Here is a 17,402-nt window from a genome sequence, read left to right on the forward strand (position 1 = left end):
TGTAATCACTTAACAGTGATTTTAAGGAATTGCCAATAAGCCTTTCAGAAGGTATTTTAAAGATCAATTACCCCTTTAAATATGGCATAGATACTTGAAAGGCTTCACTGGGAAACATCACGACCATGTGTGGAAAAAATTCCAACATTAGCAGTACAAATAAAGCCATAGGCACATGTTTTCCTTGCCCTGACATAAAGCATAATAACAGAAACATCTTATTCACATTAGTGAGTGGTAGACGGAAGAACTCAATTTGGTCACCACAGGTAAGAACATCTGGACTTTTTGAAGGTGGCTAAGGAGCATGGCTTACTGGTTGGGGTTAACCTGGCAACATGGCAAAATTATTTTATGTTAAAGGAAAGATGTACCATTGTGATGCATGATCAGCTTATGTGGTGGTGTATGTACATCAGCATGCTTGCTGATACTACATTCTGGGATAAGCAGAGACAGAAAGCAAGGCTTCAGATGCTTCATATGGATTGATGGGCATCTTAATAACCTCAAGCAGTACTTTTCCCTGTTTTCACAAGTATTAGTAGATGTAAAATTAGAAATTAGTTATGAACAGGATGAATTGGGTCACTTACTTATGCATCCACTGGAAGTATTGTATCTTTTAAAAGAGCCTGCTGTAACTGTTTTATTTCACAGAATATTCAAATATTGACAATTACAATTTAGAGTCTAACTCTGCTGTAGCTGTGTTACTCTAAGAAACACAGGTCACATGAAATACAGAGTCTTCTGTATATCTTGCAGGAAATCCATTTCCAGGAAAACAGAAAAAAATGCATTTGTTTTCTCTGTAAATGCTCACTCAATACAAGGTGACCATCAGGTTATTTTTAACCTTTCAGTCTTTTCCATCTCTTTGTTCTGATGCAACGAATAAAAAAAAAAAATGAAAGGTTCTTAGAAATGTTGAATTTTTCCTTGGTATTTAAAAACAAGAAATATCAGAAACATCTGTTCTAAACCTTATTTTTGAATACTTACTGGAAATTATAAAGATGAATATTGCAAGTTCTTACCTTTTAAGCTGAGAGACAAAAGTGTTAACAAAAAATCTCTTCTCCAAAATGTCAGTCATTGGAATTGCAGAATTTTTTAAACAAACAAAGAATTTTGTGTCTAACAAAAACAAATTTGTGTGTCTAACAAAAACAACAAGGAATTTTTTAACCCAAATTTTCTTTCCTGGTTTTCATCCTGTCCTTTTTTCATGAGATGCCTTGTCATCATATTTTGCTAAGTTAAACAAACTTGGAATTTTAAGTGGAAAAAAGTGGGAAAGTAGAGCTTAAAAAAAATATTCCTCCTTGACTTTTTGTACAGGCAAAGAAACAAGACAAAATGTCAGCCTGGTTCTATGTTCTTTGAATCCAGTTTAAAAGATTTTCAGAAAACTTCCCTACTTCACTTGCACATCCAGCGCTGGTCGTTGTTAGGTTCCTTAAAATGTGATGGATTAGGATTTGTCATTTCCTTTTTGCCTACAGGTAGTGTGCAATGCATGTTAATAATGTACGATACTACTCTGATCTTAGTTGCAACACAGGAAAAAATCATGATTCATTCAAAATAAATTGCCACTGCTAATAACTCATGTGGGATGACATCTATACTTTTCTGTGTTTTTATTTTCTGCTGGTGAAGTGAACAAACCAGAGCTTTTATTTTTGTGTAGAATATCTACCGGACTGGACCTTTTCTGCTGGTTATTCATGTACTGTCCCAGAAACTACAATTTAGAACAACTCTATATAAACATGCTGTTTAATGGATAAGTCAAAGTCACTGCTGTTAGATGTTATACATACTACTATTACCCCACTTATTTAAAGGCTTTGAAGTTAGGAGGGCAGCTGGAAAACAATTTTGTGTTAAAAGCAAACCCAAGCGTTTGCTATAAGTGGTAATACGAATCTTTTACTTACAAATATGAGTCCTGTATTGGATAATCTGTTTGACCTGGTTTTGATAAAATCGGGAAATAATAGAGCTGGAAAGAAGAGTTTCATGCCTCAGAATTGATTTAGATTTATGCAGAATGTCATGTATATTATAAGATTAGCTTATTTTTCTTAGTAACATAATTGACTTTTTACCTAGTCACAATTACAATTTCATCTCTGTAGATATACCCAACTGTAACAGCATGTTCTTCTGTCCTTTCCATGATTATCCTGCAACCCCAGTTATATTGGATACCAACCATTTTGCCCACTTACTCTGTTATTGCAGTAGTTTATTCAGATCGTGTGTGTCACGCTCATCATTTTCTTGTATTGTTCATGTTTCTTCAGCTCATTCCTTGTGTTTTGCTGTTTAAATAGCGTGATTCATCTGTAGCTGTCATGCCAGCTTACTAAGAACGTTACTAAGAAAGACATTTTATCTTTAGAGAAAATAAGGCTTAGAGAAGTTGTTTGATGTGTAGGTCAAAGGAAGCAAGATATTTCAAGTATTTTAATTTGCATACAGTACCTACCCAGTCATGTTATTTAGGTATTATCTGGTATCCTTACAATAAAAGTGAAAATCTAGGGGAGCGAGGAAAGTTCAGGAAAGAAAATCATCTAACCCAGAATCACATGCCTCTGTATGTATGTGGTTGTGGTATGCTATAGGGTTCAAGAATTCAGAAAAGAAATGCACTCTGCCTTAACCTTAACCTGAACAGTTTGAAAATTATTTGATGGAGATACAGAATCAGGGTGGAAGGGTGGCATTAGATTAATTTGGGATAGATGTAGTGTCAGCGTACATCGACGCTTTTATTAAAATTGCAAACTGATGACACTAATTGTGGCTACAGGTAACATAGCCAGGAACCAAGTGTTTTTTTCTCACAACAGAGTGGTAGTGCACCTCAGATAGAAGTGACCACAGCCTTTATGGTATCACATTGCATGGTGATTTAAGGTACGAGCCAGAGGCCTGCAGGAATTGTCTTCAGATCACCAGTTGCTATTCTGGCTGTTATTAGAACTGGAGGTGTTTTTCTACCCCCTAAACAATTAGTTAGTGTCTGAGTCTGAATATTTTTATTTAGGCTTCTCTTATGTCGGAGGAAAGACTATCTGAGTCAGAATATGCTTATGGGTGCTCTCTGTGTCTTTAGAAGAGAGGTAATCTACTTGCTTAAATCAGTTATGTCTTGTCCTTATACATCACTTCAGAATCTACCAGCTTCCTCAAAATAAATCCTTGTAGAAGCTGAAGCAATCTATAGCTGGACTGTGCAAAAGAACTTTGGAACTACAAGTTGGGTTTTATGTTTTCCTGCTTGTGTTACTGGAATGATTTGTTTGCTCAGTTTGTTTACACCTCCAGTCTAAAGTACAGTTTTGCTATTTTGGGTCTTTTGAGATGACCACTCACTAAAAATTATGAGGGAGATAGAAATTGAACTTATGGTGCATGTCTACTCTGTTAGCTGAGACATTTTTTGAGACATATTTAGCTTGTGCAAACTCCATCTAATGTGCCATTCTGTTCTCTGGCAGACAGACATCAAGAAATAGTATATTTTTAAGAGACTGAGTTATCCTACATTTTTATAAGAAGGTTTTGCTTGTTTAGATTATGTATGAAATTAATAATTTTTGCTATATCTTAATTCTGCATCTTCTACTCAGTCAAAGTTTCCTATAGAGGAGATTTTTGACTCATTAAGACTTGCAAGTGTAAGTCCCATGGATCTTAACAAATAAGAATGTACCACAACTGAGAGCAGTCAGAACTTCACAAAATCATTAGTCAATATCTTGCAGCATGCAGAATGTCTGTGTTCCACTCAAAGCCTAATTACTGTATTGCAAAATTTTGAGACACTAATAAGGACGTATTGAGCTTTCGCAAACGTATTGCCAGTAGGCAATTTATTATTCAATAAACCCTCCACCCATGATCAGACAGCTAATGGAAAGTGCTCCAGACTTGAAGTAACAACTTGTTCTTTCTCTATTAGCACAATGTTTGCATTAAAAAGATCAATCAGAATATTTATTAGCACAATATCTACAGGAGAAGATTCTGATTAATTCTGGTTAGTTGGAAAATTATATATTTTACATCAGGCTTCAAAATAGTCCCTGGGCTTCAGCCATGGGCTACTTTTTCTTCAGTTTTATCTTCAGGCCAAGAATTTTCTTGTTTCTTATTTTCCGCATATGTTGTTAATATATATTGAACTTCTTCTTCAACAATAAAAATCTGAAGATTGTTCTTTATGTATTCCTTCTAGAATACACTGCTTTGCACAGTATCTCTGTGTAGCTTCTTTAAGCTTCTTCTCTGCCACCAACCTGAGCTGTGGGGACAACTCTCTTGTGGTATTTCACCAAATGTATTGTCAAGACAGAGCTGGAGTCTGGGGCTGCTCCGTAGAGATGTGTGTGACTCCTTTGTGGAGGCAAATGCACAAGAGTATCATGATGTTGTTGAAATCAGGGCATTGTACCCAGAGAATTAGCATTCAGTCTCTATAGGTGGATGAGTAGATAGATTGTTTTGATTTTCTTTTCCACTAAGCTTGAGCTTACCATTTCATTAACAGAAGTACCACACGGCTCTGATTAATTAAACATTTAATCTTGTATTTCATTATTCCTCGCTTGCATTGGCAACCTTAGCCTACATAAAACCAAGAGCACAAATGAAAAGACCTATTTGATGTCCAGTTCTTTGCTAAACGTGGTTACTTTTTTGCATGAATCTCCTTACACATTTGTCTTACCTTGCAGCAGGTAGCCCAGAAGGAGACAAACCAGGGTCTAAAATTGCATTCAACTGTTAGCAGACAGTTTATATTTAGACCTTAGCCTACAGCTAAAATTGCTTTTGTATGAGAAGTGTTGGAACTCCCCTTGCCACTAAATTACTCTGTGTGTTCCTCATGACTTGTAACAAAGTATATGTACGCCCATGCTGCCTTTTGAAAGTTGCCGAGTCAGCACACAGCATTGCCAAATTATTTGTTGATCCAGATAAATGTTAATCTTTTAGACAAGGTCCCAGATATGTCCTGAGGAGTATTCCATCCAGAGTGTGCAAGACCCAGAATAAGGACTGGCTTGGGCACTACAATGCCTATAGCTTTTCCTTAGGTATGCTGCAGTCTGCCTGTAGGTGGATTTTGGAGAACAACTACTCCCTTACTACTTCTGAGACATAATTGCAGATTGTAACTGCTGAGACTGTGATTCCACTGACATGGAATATGGTGACTTCTGGTGACTAGGGACAGATACTGACAAGGAAGTCCTCTCATACCAGGAGGTTGCCCAATACAAAGAGCAATGCATGTTATTTACTTATGTACTACTGATAATTTTATATGCTTAATACAACAGATTTCTAACAGTTTGAGCTCTCCCCTATTTGTAAATATCCATTTGTAAAAGATATCTTCTTTGTCAACGAATTCTTGGGAATAAGACAGGGTCAAAAAGAAGTGTAAGACTGATAATTTAGTCCATGGCTTCATCATGAATAAACAAAAAAGACTTAAATACTTGGGACCTGCTGTATTGCCTGATTTATAGAAAGTGTGGGAGCTTGTTTTAAAAGGCTTTTCAAGACACTTGAGCACACATCATCTTGAAATTCTAGAGAGACAATAGACCTTGTACGGGATATGGTTTGGTTTCCATATTCCTACCAGGCACTTGCTTTTAGGGTGCCATTTATTTGTTAGGCAGCACAGAGGGACTTAAGGGTTCAAGTACACCTTGGAAAGAAAAGCTATTCATACCTGGATAATGGCAGTCTTCTATTTCCTTTGGGTACACTAAGTATCTCTCTGTCTATCATTTAATTTGCCAGAATTTTCGATGTGCTGTTAATGCCAGTTCTAGTAAAAATGTACCTTGAAGATAAGGATGAGAACAAAAACAAACAAAGAAACAAAAAAATGAAGGTAAAAACATGCAAGAGAAAGTAAATCTTTATTCTCATTGTGTTGCAGCTCACTGGGTCTCTGGGCTTGAAATGAGATCCCTTGATTTTCACTTCTTTCTCACATCTTGCTCAGCTGAGATGTGAAAGCTTCCCCAACTTGAGCTAATTAAAGAACTTCCATTAATGCAAATTTATTTGAAATTAAGCTTACGTGCTACATGTGCAGGGAAGAAAAACTTGGCAGATTTCTGTGGCAGAAAAGTGTGCATATATTTATGTGCATCTTTAGGGTCCTAAATCACCTTCAGAGTCCAGCTCTGATGTACACATGAAAATCATCTTCACTGAGATACAAGTCTCTTGTGGAGTGCTCATTATGGCGAGGTCCTGGACTGTACGTCTATCTGCAAAAGCTGCTTCTTTCAGACATGACAATTAATGCCAGCTTCAGGAAATGTAACAATTTGCATCAGTTTGCTAATAGTTTAATTTGTCCCTTGTGCAAGAACTTCCAAAACCACCTTGGTAGTCTGTAAGACTGTATGGGTGGTTTTCCTGCCAGCCATTTTTCACTCCTAATTTAATCCTTTCATACTCTGTATTAGACCACCACGACAGAATCTTCCTGCTGCCTCACGGTGTGTGTTCCTATAAGGATATTGATTCACTCCAGCTTCAAGAGTAACTGTGTGGTGACCTTACCAAATATCTAGTGTCTTCAGTTAGTCAGGGGTTCATTTTACAAGATATCTCAAGCCATTTACCAAGATGAGGTTACCTCTTATGTTATCAGAGGATAAGGTGAGATCCATAATAGTGGTAAGAGGACTCTCAGACCTCTATTTGGAAGCCATATCCTTTTTCATTCTCAGACTTAAATGAGGGAAAGAGAGTAAGTGTTGTCACCCAGATGAGGATACAACCACCATGCATCTTTAACAATTGCACTGCTTTTTTTTGGCACTCCACTGTGTTGCGTTCTAGGGTATGTCTCCTGAATATATTGTGAGCATTATTTGTGCTCACTGCGGGATATAAATTGCAAGTGTATAGCTAACTCTGATGACCTAGATTGTTTTTCTGTGCAAGTAAGCTTCCCATTCAGAATTATCTGAATGTAAATATGATATGTCCTCTAATCAGAATAATGAAGACTTTGAAACTTCATTTATCTATAAAGTCTTAATGGAAACCTTACACCAGCTAGGCACTGTGGGCCTCTAATTCCTAGAAACTGATAGAGATTTTTCATCATTTACATTTTAAAGTACTCTCTCAGAGAGATTATACTACATCAAAAGACATGCAATTAAGACATCATTTGAGTAAGGCAATGCTGCACAAACTCTTTTGATTTTAAATTAAATTAGATAAGAAAGCCATATTTTTTCTCTAAATAAAAGTGAAAGGTAGCAATTTGTAGACAGCCTCGCAGATAGCTAATGGCTGGTCATGTTGGCAAAATGCAGAGAAGAGCATGCCTTTCTAATTGAACATAGATCGTAGGCTTATAAAAATGTTGTAGTGATGGAGAATGATCTGAGAGCTGAAAATGTTAACCTTTTCACTGCTGTTTCTAGGCTGGACATATGCCATCCATACTTCCTATTAGCATTGCCTGCTCTGGCTTACCCCTCCTTATCACTAGATGAGGATTAGGTTTTCAGTATAGCCTTTGGTCAACACCATGGCTGCCATCAGACCTTGAAAATGTATTCCATAACTAAGGAAAAAACCTACTTTTGAGCTGAAACAGGAACAAGAAAATTTTTTTCACTCCTCAGACCGGAGGATTAGGTTTCGGTGGGTGTACTGTGACTGCAATGGAAGCAGAGTGAGGGCCTTTGACTGTTTAAATGAAAGGGTCATCACAAGGATGAACCTGCTTTAGACTCCAAAAGCATGAAATTCCAGGTGCTGAGCTCTTCTGCAAAGTGTGCCTGCGTGGTCTAATGCAGTTCTTTCAGTTCCTAGCACACAGATATCCAGTCCACAGAAAGGTGATTGCACCTAGCACTAACTAGTTCCTTTGCCAGCCTTCTTACTGAGACCTTACTGAGCATGCTGTGTGCTACATGGCCTAAACTACTCATTTGTCTCAGAGATGGGAGCCAGATTCCCCTTTGCCTTGATGTTACCTGATTCTCTGGTATCTGGCCCATGTGTTTACATCTGTGCTAACAAATGGCTATAATTATGAACTATAATTATAAATAATTTATTATTTTGCATAGATAAATGGTACATTGCTTGGTAAATAATGCTGAAAGGCAAAAGGCATGATTGAAACAGATCCATTTCTTGTTGAATTTGAACAGGTCACAGGGATAGAGCAATTTGATGTTGCCATTGCCGTTGATGTGTACAGCATGGATAAAAAAGAGTATATTGCACCAAACTGATACAAAACCCTAAGAGCATGTTTTATTCACTTGGACTTCTGTACCGGCTTAGTTCATGATCATTACGTTCACAAGCAATAAATGTAAGAAAAGTAAATTAATAGATTAAAGCAAGTGAGTGAAATATAATGCTTGAAAGACTGAATTATTTAAAAGAAAGTAGAAGATGAACTATGAAGGTTTTATTTTCCTTTTTGAATCAAACTTCAAAATATTCTCTGAGCTACTAAATTAGACAAGCAGTTTTATGTTTTGTTTCTTGAGCTTTTATGACTGACACAGCTACATGGGCATTGAATGACTTTGGAGACAGACAGAAGAAAGCATACTGAATGACAAATGCCTTTATTCCTGCTGACTTGCAGAAAAATCAACCAAAAATAAAATAAGTCTTAGAACATAATGAAAAAAAGTTGCAGTGCTATTTAACCAGTAGGATGTGGTATCCCAAACAGGGTAAACATTTTGACAAAACATGTCAGCTTTTTGTTATCATCCTTTGACTCACCTTTTTCTTTTCAATATACTCAGTAGTTTCATGAGTTCTCAACAGTGCAATACTCAACAGTATCTTTCAATTAAAATAGATGACCATACTACTCTAGGTTTCTCTGCAGCATAGCTTAAATATGCTGACTATTTTTGCAATACAGCATTTGTTTTATGTTGCAAAAATAAACAAGTGTCTTTCTAATGTCATGTCCTCACATGAGCCATTGAAACTAGTCAAATCACGTTAAAAAAAAAATCTTTGCCTTACTCTGTACAGCAGTTAGGTATATCATGATGCCTATACATTGCATTGAAAATTTTATCTTGGAAAAATCACAGTGATGTTTGGAGGAATAGCTTTGTTTTCCTCAGTGGGCTGGTCTTTCATTCTATCTGACAATAAAATAACACATTTCTACCCACAAAGCCTGACTTGTATTTGTAGTATTTTGTCCTGGCCTTTTTCTTTTTTTCACTGAATGTGAATAGTCTTTAATGTCATATAGATAAGAAAAAAATCAGGTCCAAATACCCCTTTAAAAATACAAGGTTTGGTGACTGAAGAAAAGAAGATGGTAAGAGCTTAAGAATAGTTGGTGTTGGTGTTGTCAGTCGGTCAGTGTTTTTGTCAGAGATTGAGACATTTCAGTCAGTGTGAATTTGATTTGTCCTGTGAGCTTAGTTCATCTTGTACCTCTTTTTTTTTGCCTTTTGAGGAGTCATTATTTCATATTAATTTGTGCCAGCAGCAAACCATAACATCTTGAAGCAAACACAGCTCCTTGAGCACCTGGTAGAGAGCAAAGCACAACCTATTTGTTAGTACTTGCTCAAGCCTTTGCCAACAGATCGTGGCTTCCTCAAGGTGGGGGGGCTTTTCCTCTTTTTGGAGGGTACCATCACAAACTGCTAGACATGATTGGTCCAGCTGTAAGTTTTAATGCTAAAAATGACAAAACTAATAAGGTCACAAGTGGATCGAGCTCTGCTGAATCTTGCTCTGTTGTTGTACAAGGTTATAGCGTCCTGTGGTCTGTGCCATCCATCCTACAGTGGACACTGGTGCTGGAGCAGAAATAACAGAAGGGAGCATTTGTCATCTTCTCAGCCACTGCAAATCACAGTCCTACGTATCTGCTTCAGCTACTGTTGCATTAATATACCAGGGGTTCAGCTGGGGCCTCTGAAGAACAGGCAGCTTTGCTACAGGAAGATTGATGTCCAGGACAAGTGGGAGAAGAGAAGGTTCAACCGGTTGACAGTTGCATCTTAAATTTCTGTTGTTCATCTCTTCCTGAGACATTGGCCAAGACTGGAATAAGCATGGTGCTGAAATTTAGTTGCACAATTGATGTCTTTTTGTGTGTGTGTGTTTTTGTTTGTTTGATTTGGTTTGGTTTTTGTTTGTTTGCAATTTTTTAGGGTTTTGTTTGTTTGTTTGTTTTTTTCTTTTCCCATTTGTAGCTTTTTGTTGTTTCTGGACAGGAAAGGCCACCTAACAAATTTTAGACTATGTGACTTCTGCTTGTTTAGTGACCACAAGAAACTTTCATATATTCTACATAAATAGCTAGAGGAGTATTGTCTTCATTGAGGATGAAGAATACACTTACCATGAATAACTGGAAAGATTTTAATATCTATCCAGAACAATAATTCCCAGAAGTTTGAAAAGTGCTTAATAAAGCAACCTTAACAGACCTTTTACAATAGAAAATTTGTGTGTCTGTCATGCTTTAAGACAGGTGAATTTAATGGATAAAGCTGTATAGGTGACAATTGACATTTCTTTTCTACTATCTGCCAGTCAAGCATTATATCCAGCATATATGTACTACTGAGCAGCTTATATTTTTTACAAAACTTCAGATGTTAATGATATAATATGGCTTTATTTAAATATTTCCTTTAATTTCCATCTTATCTGCATGATATTCCTCAAAAAATGTAAGAGGATTTGAAGATCAGTTCTGGAAGTCTTACATTAGCCTTCAGATTCACCAAATAATAGCCTGCTTCAGCAAAATGCTAATGCAATGGTATTTTCACTGACAATTCACCAAAACTTGTTTGTTTTTTTTTCATTTGCGAACACCAATATGATGATCTTTGTTCATGGATATTGACATCATGAGAAAGTCTGTGAAAATGGTACTTCAGAAACACTGACAAATCTTGTCACAGCAAAACTGGGACGTATTTTCTGCCTTGAGTGAACACAGAAACCTCTACAGAAAAATCAGTGGATCCCTCACATGTAATCATGGAAAGATTCCTCCATAGGAATATGTTCAGATGGGATTTTTCAAGGAGCCTAAAGGAATTAAATGCTTTGTTTATGTATCTGTATAAAATTGCATTGTCAACTGGTACTTTCATCCCCCAGCTGTCAGAGAAGATATCCGAGTTCCCCTTTGATGCATAGATGCTCTCTAACTTAAATCACAGTTTGGGAGAACACATATGTCAGTTGAGCTTGGCTGATCAAATTACTGAGTACACTGGCTTCATACACATATCACCTTTTTTAAAGTTGTTATTAGGGAAACAAAAACTACAGCCTCTCCTTTTTTTCTCTCATTTTGGAGAATGAGAGTGAAAGGCTGTAAGAGATAACTTCACTTGTAGCTCAGCAGCCCTTGGATTTGGCATGGGATGCTTTTTCACTCTGTTAATATTTTTTAATAGAATACAAGTCAGTAATACCTTGCGTGTGGTGGATGAGTAAGGCAGCCCTGCATAGCCCTGCCAAAGCAATCTCTTCTATGCTATTCTCATGTTTCAATCCCTTCTCCGTTTGCTCCATTAATGCCAAGACAGAAATGCTGACAATGATGGGGAGTAGGAAAGGGGAGATGGAAAAGGAAATAGGGTACTACAAAAAAAACACAGAGTGATACTGTGAAGCTGAGGTAGTACAGAGAGGTATTTAGTCTTGAAAACATTTAAGCAACCTTGTAAATTTCCATTTAAAATGTTCTGTTCCCATTTACATGAATAAGGAATGATGTTTTGCTGGTGTTCCATCTCTTTGCTGTCCTGTTCCTCTGTTCTTCTCCTCCCCCTATTAATTTCATTAGTGACTGATTGTCTCAAGGTCTTGCAAGCTAGTAAGTGTGGATGAGACTAGCACTGACAAGCATGTATAACTGGCCTTTTCATTTTTGCTACTGAGTGCATGTGGATTAGCTGTCACTCTTTCTGGTATTTATACTGCTGGCACTGATGAAGATACTAAGCTTACTGCTTGAAAGCCTTTCCATTTTGGGAAGACTTTATTTTTTTTTTTTTTTTTCTTTCCGCTAACTGTAACAACAATGCTGGTTTCTACTAATAAACTAAGAAGAAAACAAGAGCCTAAGCAATTACAGTACAAACCGTAAGCCAAAGATAATTTGTATTACTGTCCTCCCACTTTTGTGCTGCTACATGGGCAAATTATCTGACTCCAATGGTAATCCATACAGAACCACAGGGCGTTTTCTGCTAGGCTCTACAGCTTATTTTTTCACTTCTGGACAGCTCCAGGAAGGAGGCAGGATGCTGGGGCTCCTATGAAGCAGCCAAACTACCTTTTTTTACACAGGCAGCTGCTTGAGTGAAAGGGATCTTGTTGCACAACCACAGCTCAATATTTGAGTTACAGGATACAACCCATTCTGTAAATACTTAGAAGGACTACCTGACCATAGTATGTTAATTTTGGGTGTATCTCACCCACCTTTCAGTGTCTCATCTAAGCTGCTAAAGTTCTCTCTAAATGAATATTTTTTGCTTTCTGTTGATTAGAGCCACACAGTGCAGTAGCACACAATATGTATATTTTTACAATTAGGTTGTTATGTCAGCGTGTATATATCTATATACAGGTATACATAGATTATTGGTAAATATAAGAATAAAATTTTCCATATTTAAATATTGATAATGTTTAATGTACAGCTAACAAGATCTATTTTTGAAGGGACTATCATAGCTTGTGATTTTGCCATGCATCAGCAAAGTGAAAAAGGTTAAATCTCTCCACTGAAATGAGATCTGAGGATATACCAACTTGTTTAATTGCTTGTCTAATTTTAAGTGCAAAAGCAGTATTGTGTTTTGCTTATGTCATTAAAAAGAAAGGATAAATATAAGTACAGATGGTCAAATCTTTGCTAAAAATAAAATATTTAATCATGGCACTATGTCTATAAAACTGAAGTCCAACAGTCAACTATGTTACGCAACAAGAAGAAAGAATCAACAGAAAGTGTGAAGAGTTGTTAAGATAAACAAAACCAGAAGTGTCTTAGAAACCAGGGAAAGTTCTTTCTCTTTAGAGAGGACAAAGGAGAACAAGCATGTTTTTGAAAAGCAGGCATTTTATTTTGCTCAGACTAGTTCTTTCAGGATTACACAGGTGATTCAAGAAGATGTGGATAGCTATAGGATAACCTTGGGTAATTCATGGCCATGCGCCAGCCATTAGTCAGGCAATCTCAGACCCAAGGGCACTGGTGTATCTGTACACTAGTCTGTGGGTATACAAATTGATGGCTTTTCAGTGGAAACAGGAATAAGCAGCCCTGGTATGCAGCTAAATGGTACTAGTTGAAGGCTTAATCTGAGGCTTTGGGCAGAATGAAATGTTACAGACAAACTACCCAGGTTCTGGCTTGTGCTTGGTAATAGAAATGCCACCTGCAGGCTGTAGAAGAAGTTGGTCTGGGAGTTTTTGAGTGTGACCCTAAAAAGAAGGAAGAAGGAGGGCTTCTTTGGCACAGGCAGGCCTTGCTGGAATAGAAAAGCTGATCAAAAGAAAACCCTGCTTGTTTTTCTTGTTTTCTTTCTGGAACATTCAAGGAAAAAAAACTTATTGCCTTTCTATTTTTTTTTCCTTTGTGTGTATTTGTGTGTAAGCAGCATTATACTAAACCAAAATGCTTATAATCTGTTTCTTACTTTAATAGAAACAATGTTATAAAGGCCTCAGTTTTGGGTAATGTTCAGGCCAGGAAACAAATGGTAATAACAATAATCGTTGCCACTGCATATCTGTAATATCTCTTCTATGGTTAAATCTGAATAGTCTACACTGAATGACATTAGATTTTTATCAAGAAAAACTAAACCTGTCCTTTCTTCTGAGACTAAGTCTCTGAAAGGAAGAATAGAAAAGTCTATACAACAGTTAGAACCCAGGGGTTACATTTGGAAAACTTTACTCTGGCTGAAAAATGTTCTTTTATAAATAGTCTCACTGAATGTATATGAGAAGCATGCTGCTCATAGGTGTAAATCAGCTAGCCTCTGGTCCAAAGTAGAAAACTTTGAGGAGCCAATATTTATTTGTTTATAACTCTAAGTAAGTGCCTTAAGGATATTCTTTAATCTTGCTGAATAATTAGGCTAGAGATCTGTGCTGTGCATTGTGCTCCACTTTGAAAGCAATACACAGATAATAACAGAGTGCATCAGAAGAAAATATCTGGAGCTCTGTGGCTGTTAAATAGCAACTCATAGCCCTGCAGTTTGGTCTTGCTCAGGAAGGTATGCTTTTTCCACCCTGTGGACCTTGACATAAAATGATGTAATAATGTAAGATGGCAAGAGACCACTCTTAAATCCTCCAGGGTAACCATTGGCAACTGGCTTATTGGGCCTTGTGACCGCTCGGGAAAATGTGAGCAGGTATTTTGTTCAGAAACAGGAGCCAAAACAGAAAAATGCCAACCAATAGTTGTGCTGATCCAATGGGGTTGGGCTGAGGGCAGTCTGAAAATACAGCATGCATTTGTGTAGAGTAGAAAGGCACATACAGAAAATTAATAGTTGCAGAACAGTGCCTGTAAGCCAGGAGGACTTTTGTCATGTTCCTCTGGGGTAGCTGAGGAGTCAAATCCACTAGTTTTGTTCCTGTCAGACCCTGGTAACTTGGAGCCAAATCAATTCCTCTCTGTCTAAGAACAGTTCTGGGAATGCTTGATCAATATTCACCACATGGGATTATCAACCAAAGGATGTATTTTTCTTCAGAGTGAGATCTAAAGTCTCATTTTATAAAACAACCATGTTGAATTACACAGGGAAGAGACAGCAACTTTACCATTAACAAGTTAATCACAGATGTGGCTTGTTTGTTTGTTTGTTTGTTTTCTTCATGGAATGTAAACCAGGTGGAAAGGACCATTCCCTCTCTTATGAGTGACTACAGCAAACCTGTCACTTGTATTCTTGTCCGTTCTCAGATCTTTTAGCTAGCCTTCAGCCCTCAACAATGATATGTCACTGTCTGTAGCCACTTTTGGTGGAAAGCAATAAGAACATCTAAATAATTGTTCAAAATCACAGGGACTTGTGAAAGATGCTCTGTAGCTACCCAAGTGCTGAATGGAACAGAACAAAGAGAATTTGCTCCAACTTGCTCCATTCACAAGTATGGAGCAATTTAAGCTTTCCAAAGCCCCCAGGGTTTATGGAGGACAAGGTCTTGAGTCAAGTGTGTGTCAGCTAACAAATTCCTGCACAATTGACAAAGAGACAAGAATTTCTCCTATTGTCTTGGATTTCATGCTTTACACGCTCTCCCTTTCTTCTGAAAGTATCTGATATTTACTGAGACTTTAGCCTTGTAAAAAGATAATAATATTCTTGAGGTGGCTACAAGTACAGCAAAGCATGTCATGGGGCTACATTTATTGCCTGAATATACCTTGCCTCTCATGCTTAGTGAAAGGGTGACCAGTGTTTTCTCCCTCCGAGATTTCTCGGTTAGGCAACAGCCAGTAATTCAATCATGTTCTTGTTCAACGAGTGAATTCAGTGAAAATACTCAGTTCCTTTTAGTAACTGCCATTATTTTTTCCACCACATGTCTAAGAAAAGGTAATCTTGAGCTCCTGCAACTTGTTGGATCTTCCTGAAACAAAAACAAACAAACAAACAAACAAAACAAAACACCAAAACAAAAAAATCCCAAACTCTTAAAAGGTAAAAGGCTTCTCTGTGTTTTTTTATCTGGAATATATATGGTTTATGGTGTTTGTATTTGCACTTGACTGAAAGGATACTGCAGATAAATATATCTGCAAAATTTCTTCCACTTATTATGCATTCTTCCAACACAGAATGCATCATATGTATTTTAAGACTAACTCCGGAGAGCAGAGGAGTACCTTCTAGACATAATTTTCCCATCATCCTTTTTTTTTTTTTTTTTTTTTTGGCTTTAGCTTCTTTGAAATTCATTCATGAGGCTGTTTTCTCAAAATAGCTAAGATCCCATGCTGGCAATTCCGAACAGTTAAGCCTAAGCAGATATCTAGATCCAATGCATCTTCTTTCTAAGTAAACTTTGCTGCACTGGGATGCTTTAGTTGAGAGAATCTGACTTTCTGACTTTTATACTACTTGTGCTTCTCAAATAAATTACTCTTTTGGGGTAGAGGGGATCATACCGTAAAAATCACCTTTGAAATTTCACAATTCTAAAGATTTTGAGAGGTAGACCATGCAGAACAGTCTATCTGTACACTTCACTGCTAATTTAGGGATGTGAAATAATCTCTCTAAAAGTCAGTGGCAAGGATATAGCTCAATCTGAAACATAGAAGCCACACTCAACAATGGGCATTGCTCTTCACAGTGTCTTTCGAACCAAAGTCTTCTCTGTTTTAGCTACTGCATCAGACTACGAAATTCTTGTGGTGGGAGCAATTCTGTTTTGAAATCCTTTACAGCAGACTACTTATGTGGCTTGGCTATTGATGCTCTCAATATGATAGCTTGATACATGGCATTTCTTATAAATTGTTATTTTCTAAGATTGTATTTCTATCTAAAGTCAGTAGAGCGTCTTGAAGGGATCAGTTTAATTATGCACCAGAAGACAAACACTGAAAAATCTTCGAAAGGCAGGTTCTGTACTAAAACGGAATAATGCAGTGCTCTTCCACAACTCTTCGTGTGCCACTTAAAACCTGCCTTTTGAAGTAGCCCAGCTGCAGTCTGTTCTCTAGCTAGTGTGACTGCAGGCATTTGAACTTACAGGTTTCAGGTGTTGTTATAGGCAATTTTATTTTCTACAAGATTATAAGGCCAGACATTGTTCTTATTGTTGTGAATCTAAAATATTTCCCACATAAAATTATTTACTGACAAAATCCAGAGAATGATTTTCTTTTTCCCAAGTAGTATTTTTTCATTCAAGTAAGTAGTGGGTCTTTTGGACTTTCAGTTACGTTTTGCATAATCATAGGAAGTTTTCAAAGACAGAAAGATGAAATAGGCTTCTACATCTCTCTGATTTTCAGTGAGCTGATGTTTCCAGTGAATAGGCTCCTGAGTGTCCTCTAGGTCTTTGAAAATCTTCCACATGACTCTTTTCATTCTTTGTGCATCCATTTCCCTGGCACTTCTTCTTTTCAAACCTCTATAGAAATACTCATGTGAACCTGGAGGAAATATGTGCTCTATAGTCAACTCCTAATTGCCCTGCTGGGACCATCTTATTAAATGTAATGTCTTATTATCCATCTATATCTTAGCTTTCAAACATAAAATGTGACCTTGGGCTGTGAACCTGCTACTGACTGTACAAGATCAGATTTTGCT

General features: G+C 37.1%; 1 protein-coding gene across 21 annotated transcripts in view; it reads left to right on the top strand.

Annotated features, from left to right (window-relative positions):
- LOC102098626 (poly(rC)-binding protein 3) overlaps window positions 1-17,402 on the top strand; it is a 524,682-nt gene that overhangs the window by 61,052 nt on the left and 446,228 nt on the right. The gene's annotated exons all lie outside the window — the stretch shown is intronic.

Source organism: Columba livia, chromosome 2 (genome assembly GCF_036013475.1).
Source record: "Columba livia isolate bColLiv1 breed racing homer chromosome 2, bColLiv1.pat.W.v2, whole genome shotgun sequence".
NCBI classification, from domain to species: domain Eukaryota; kingdom Metazoa; phylum Chordata; class Aves; order Columbiformes; family Columbidae; genus Columba; species Columba livia.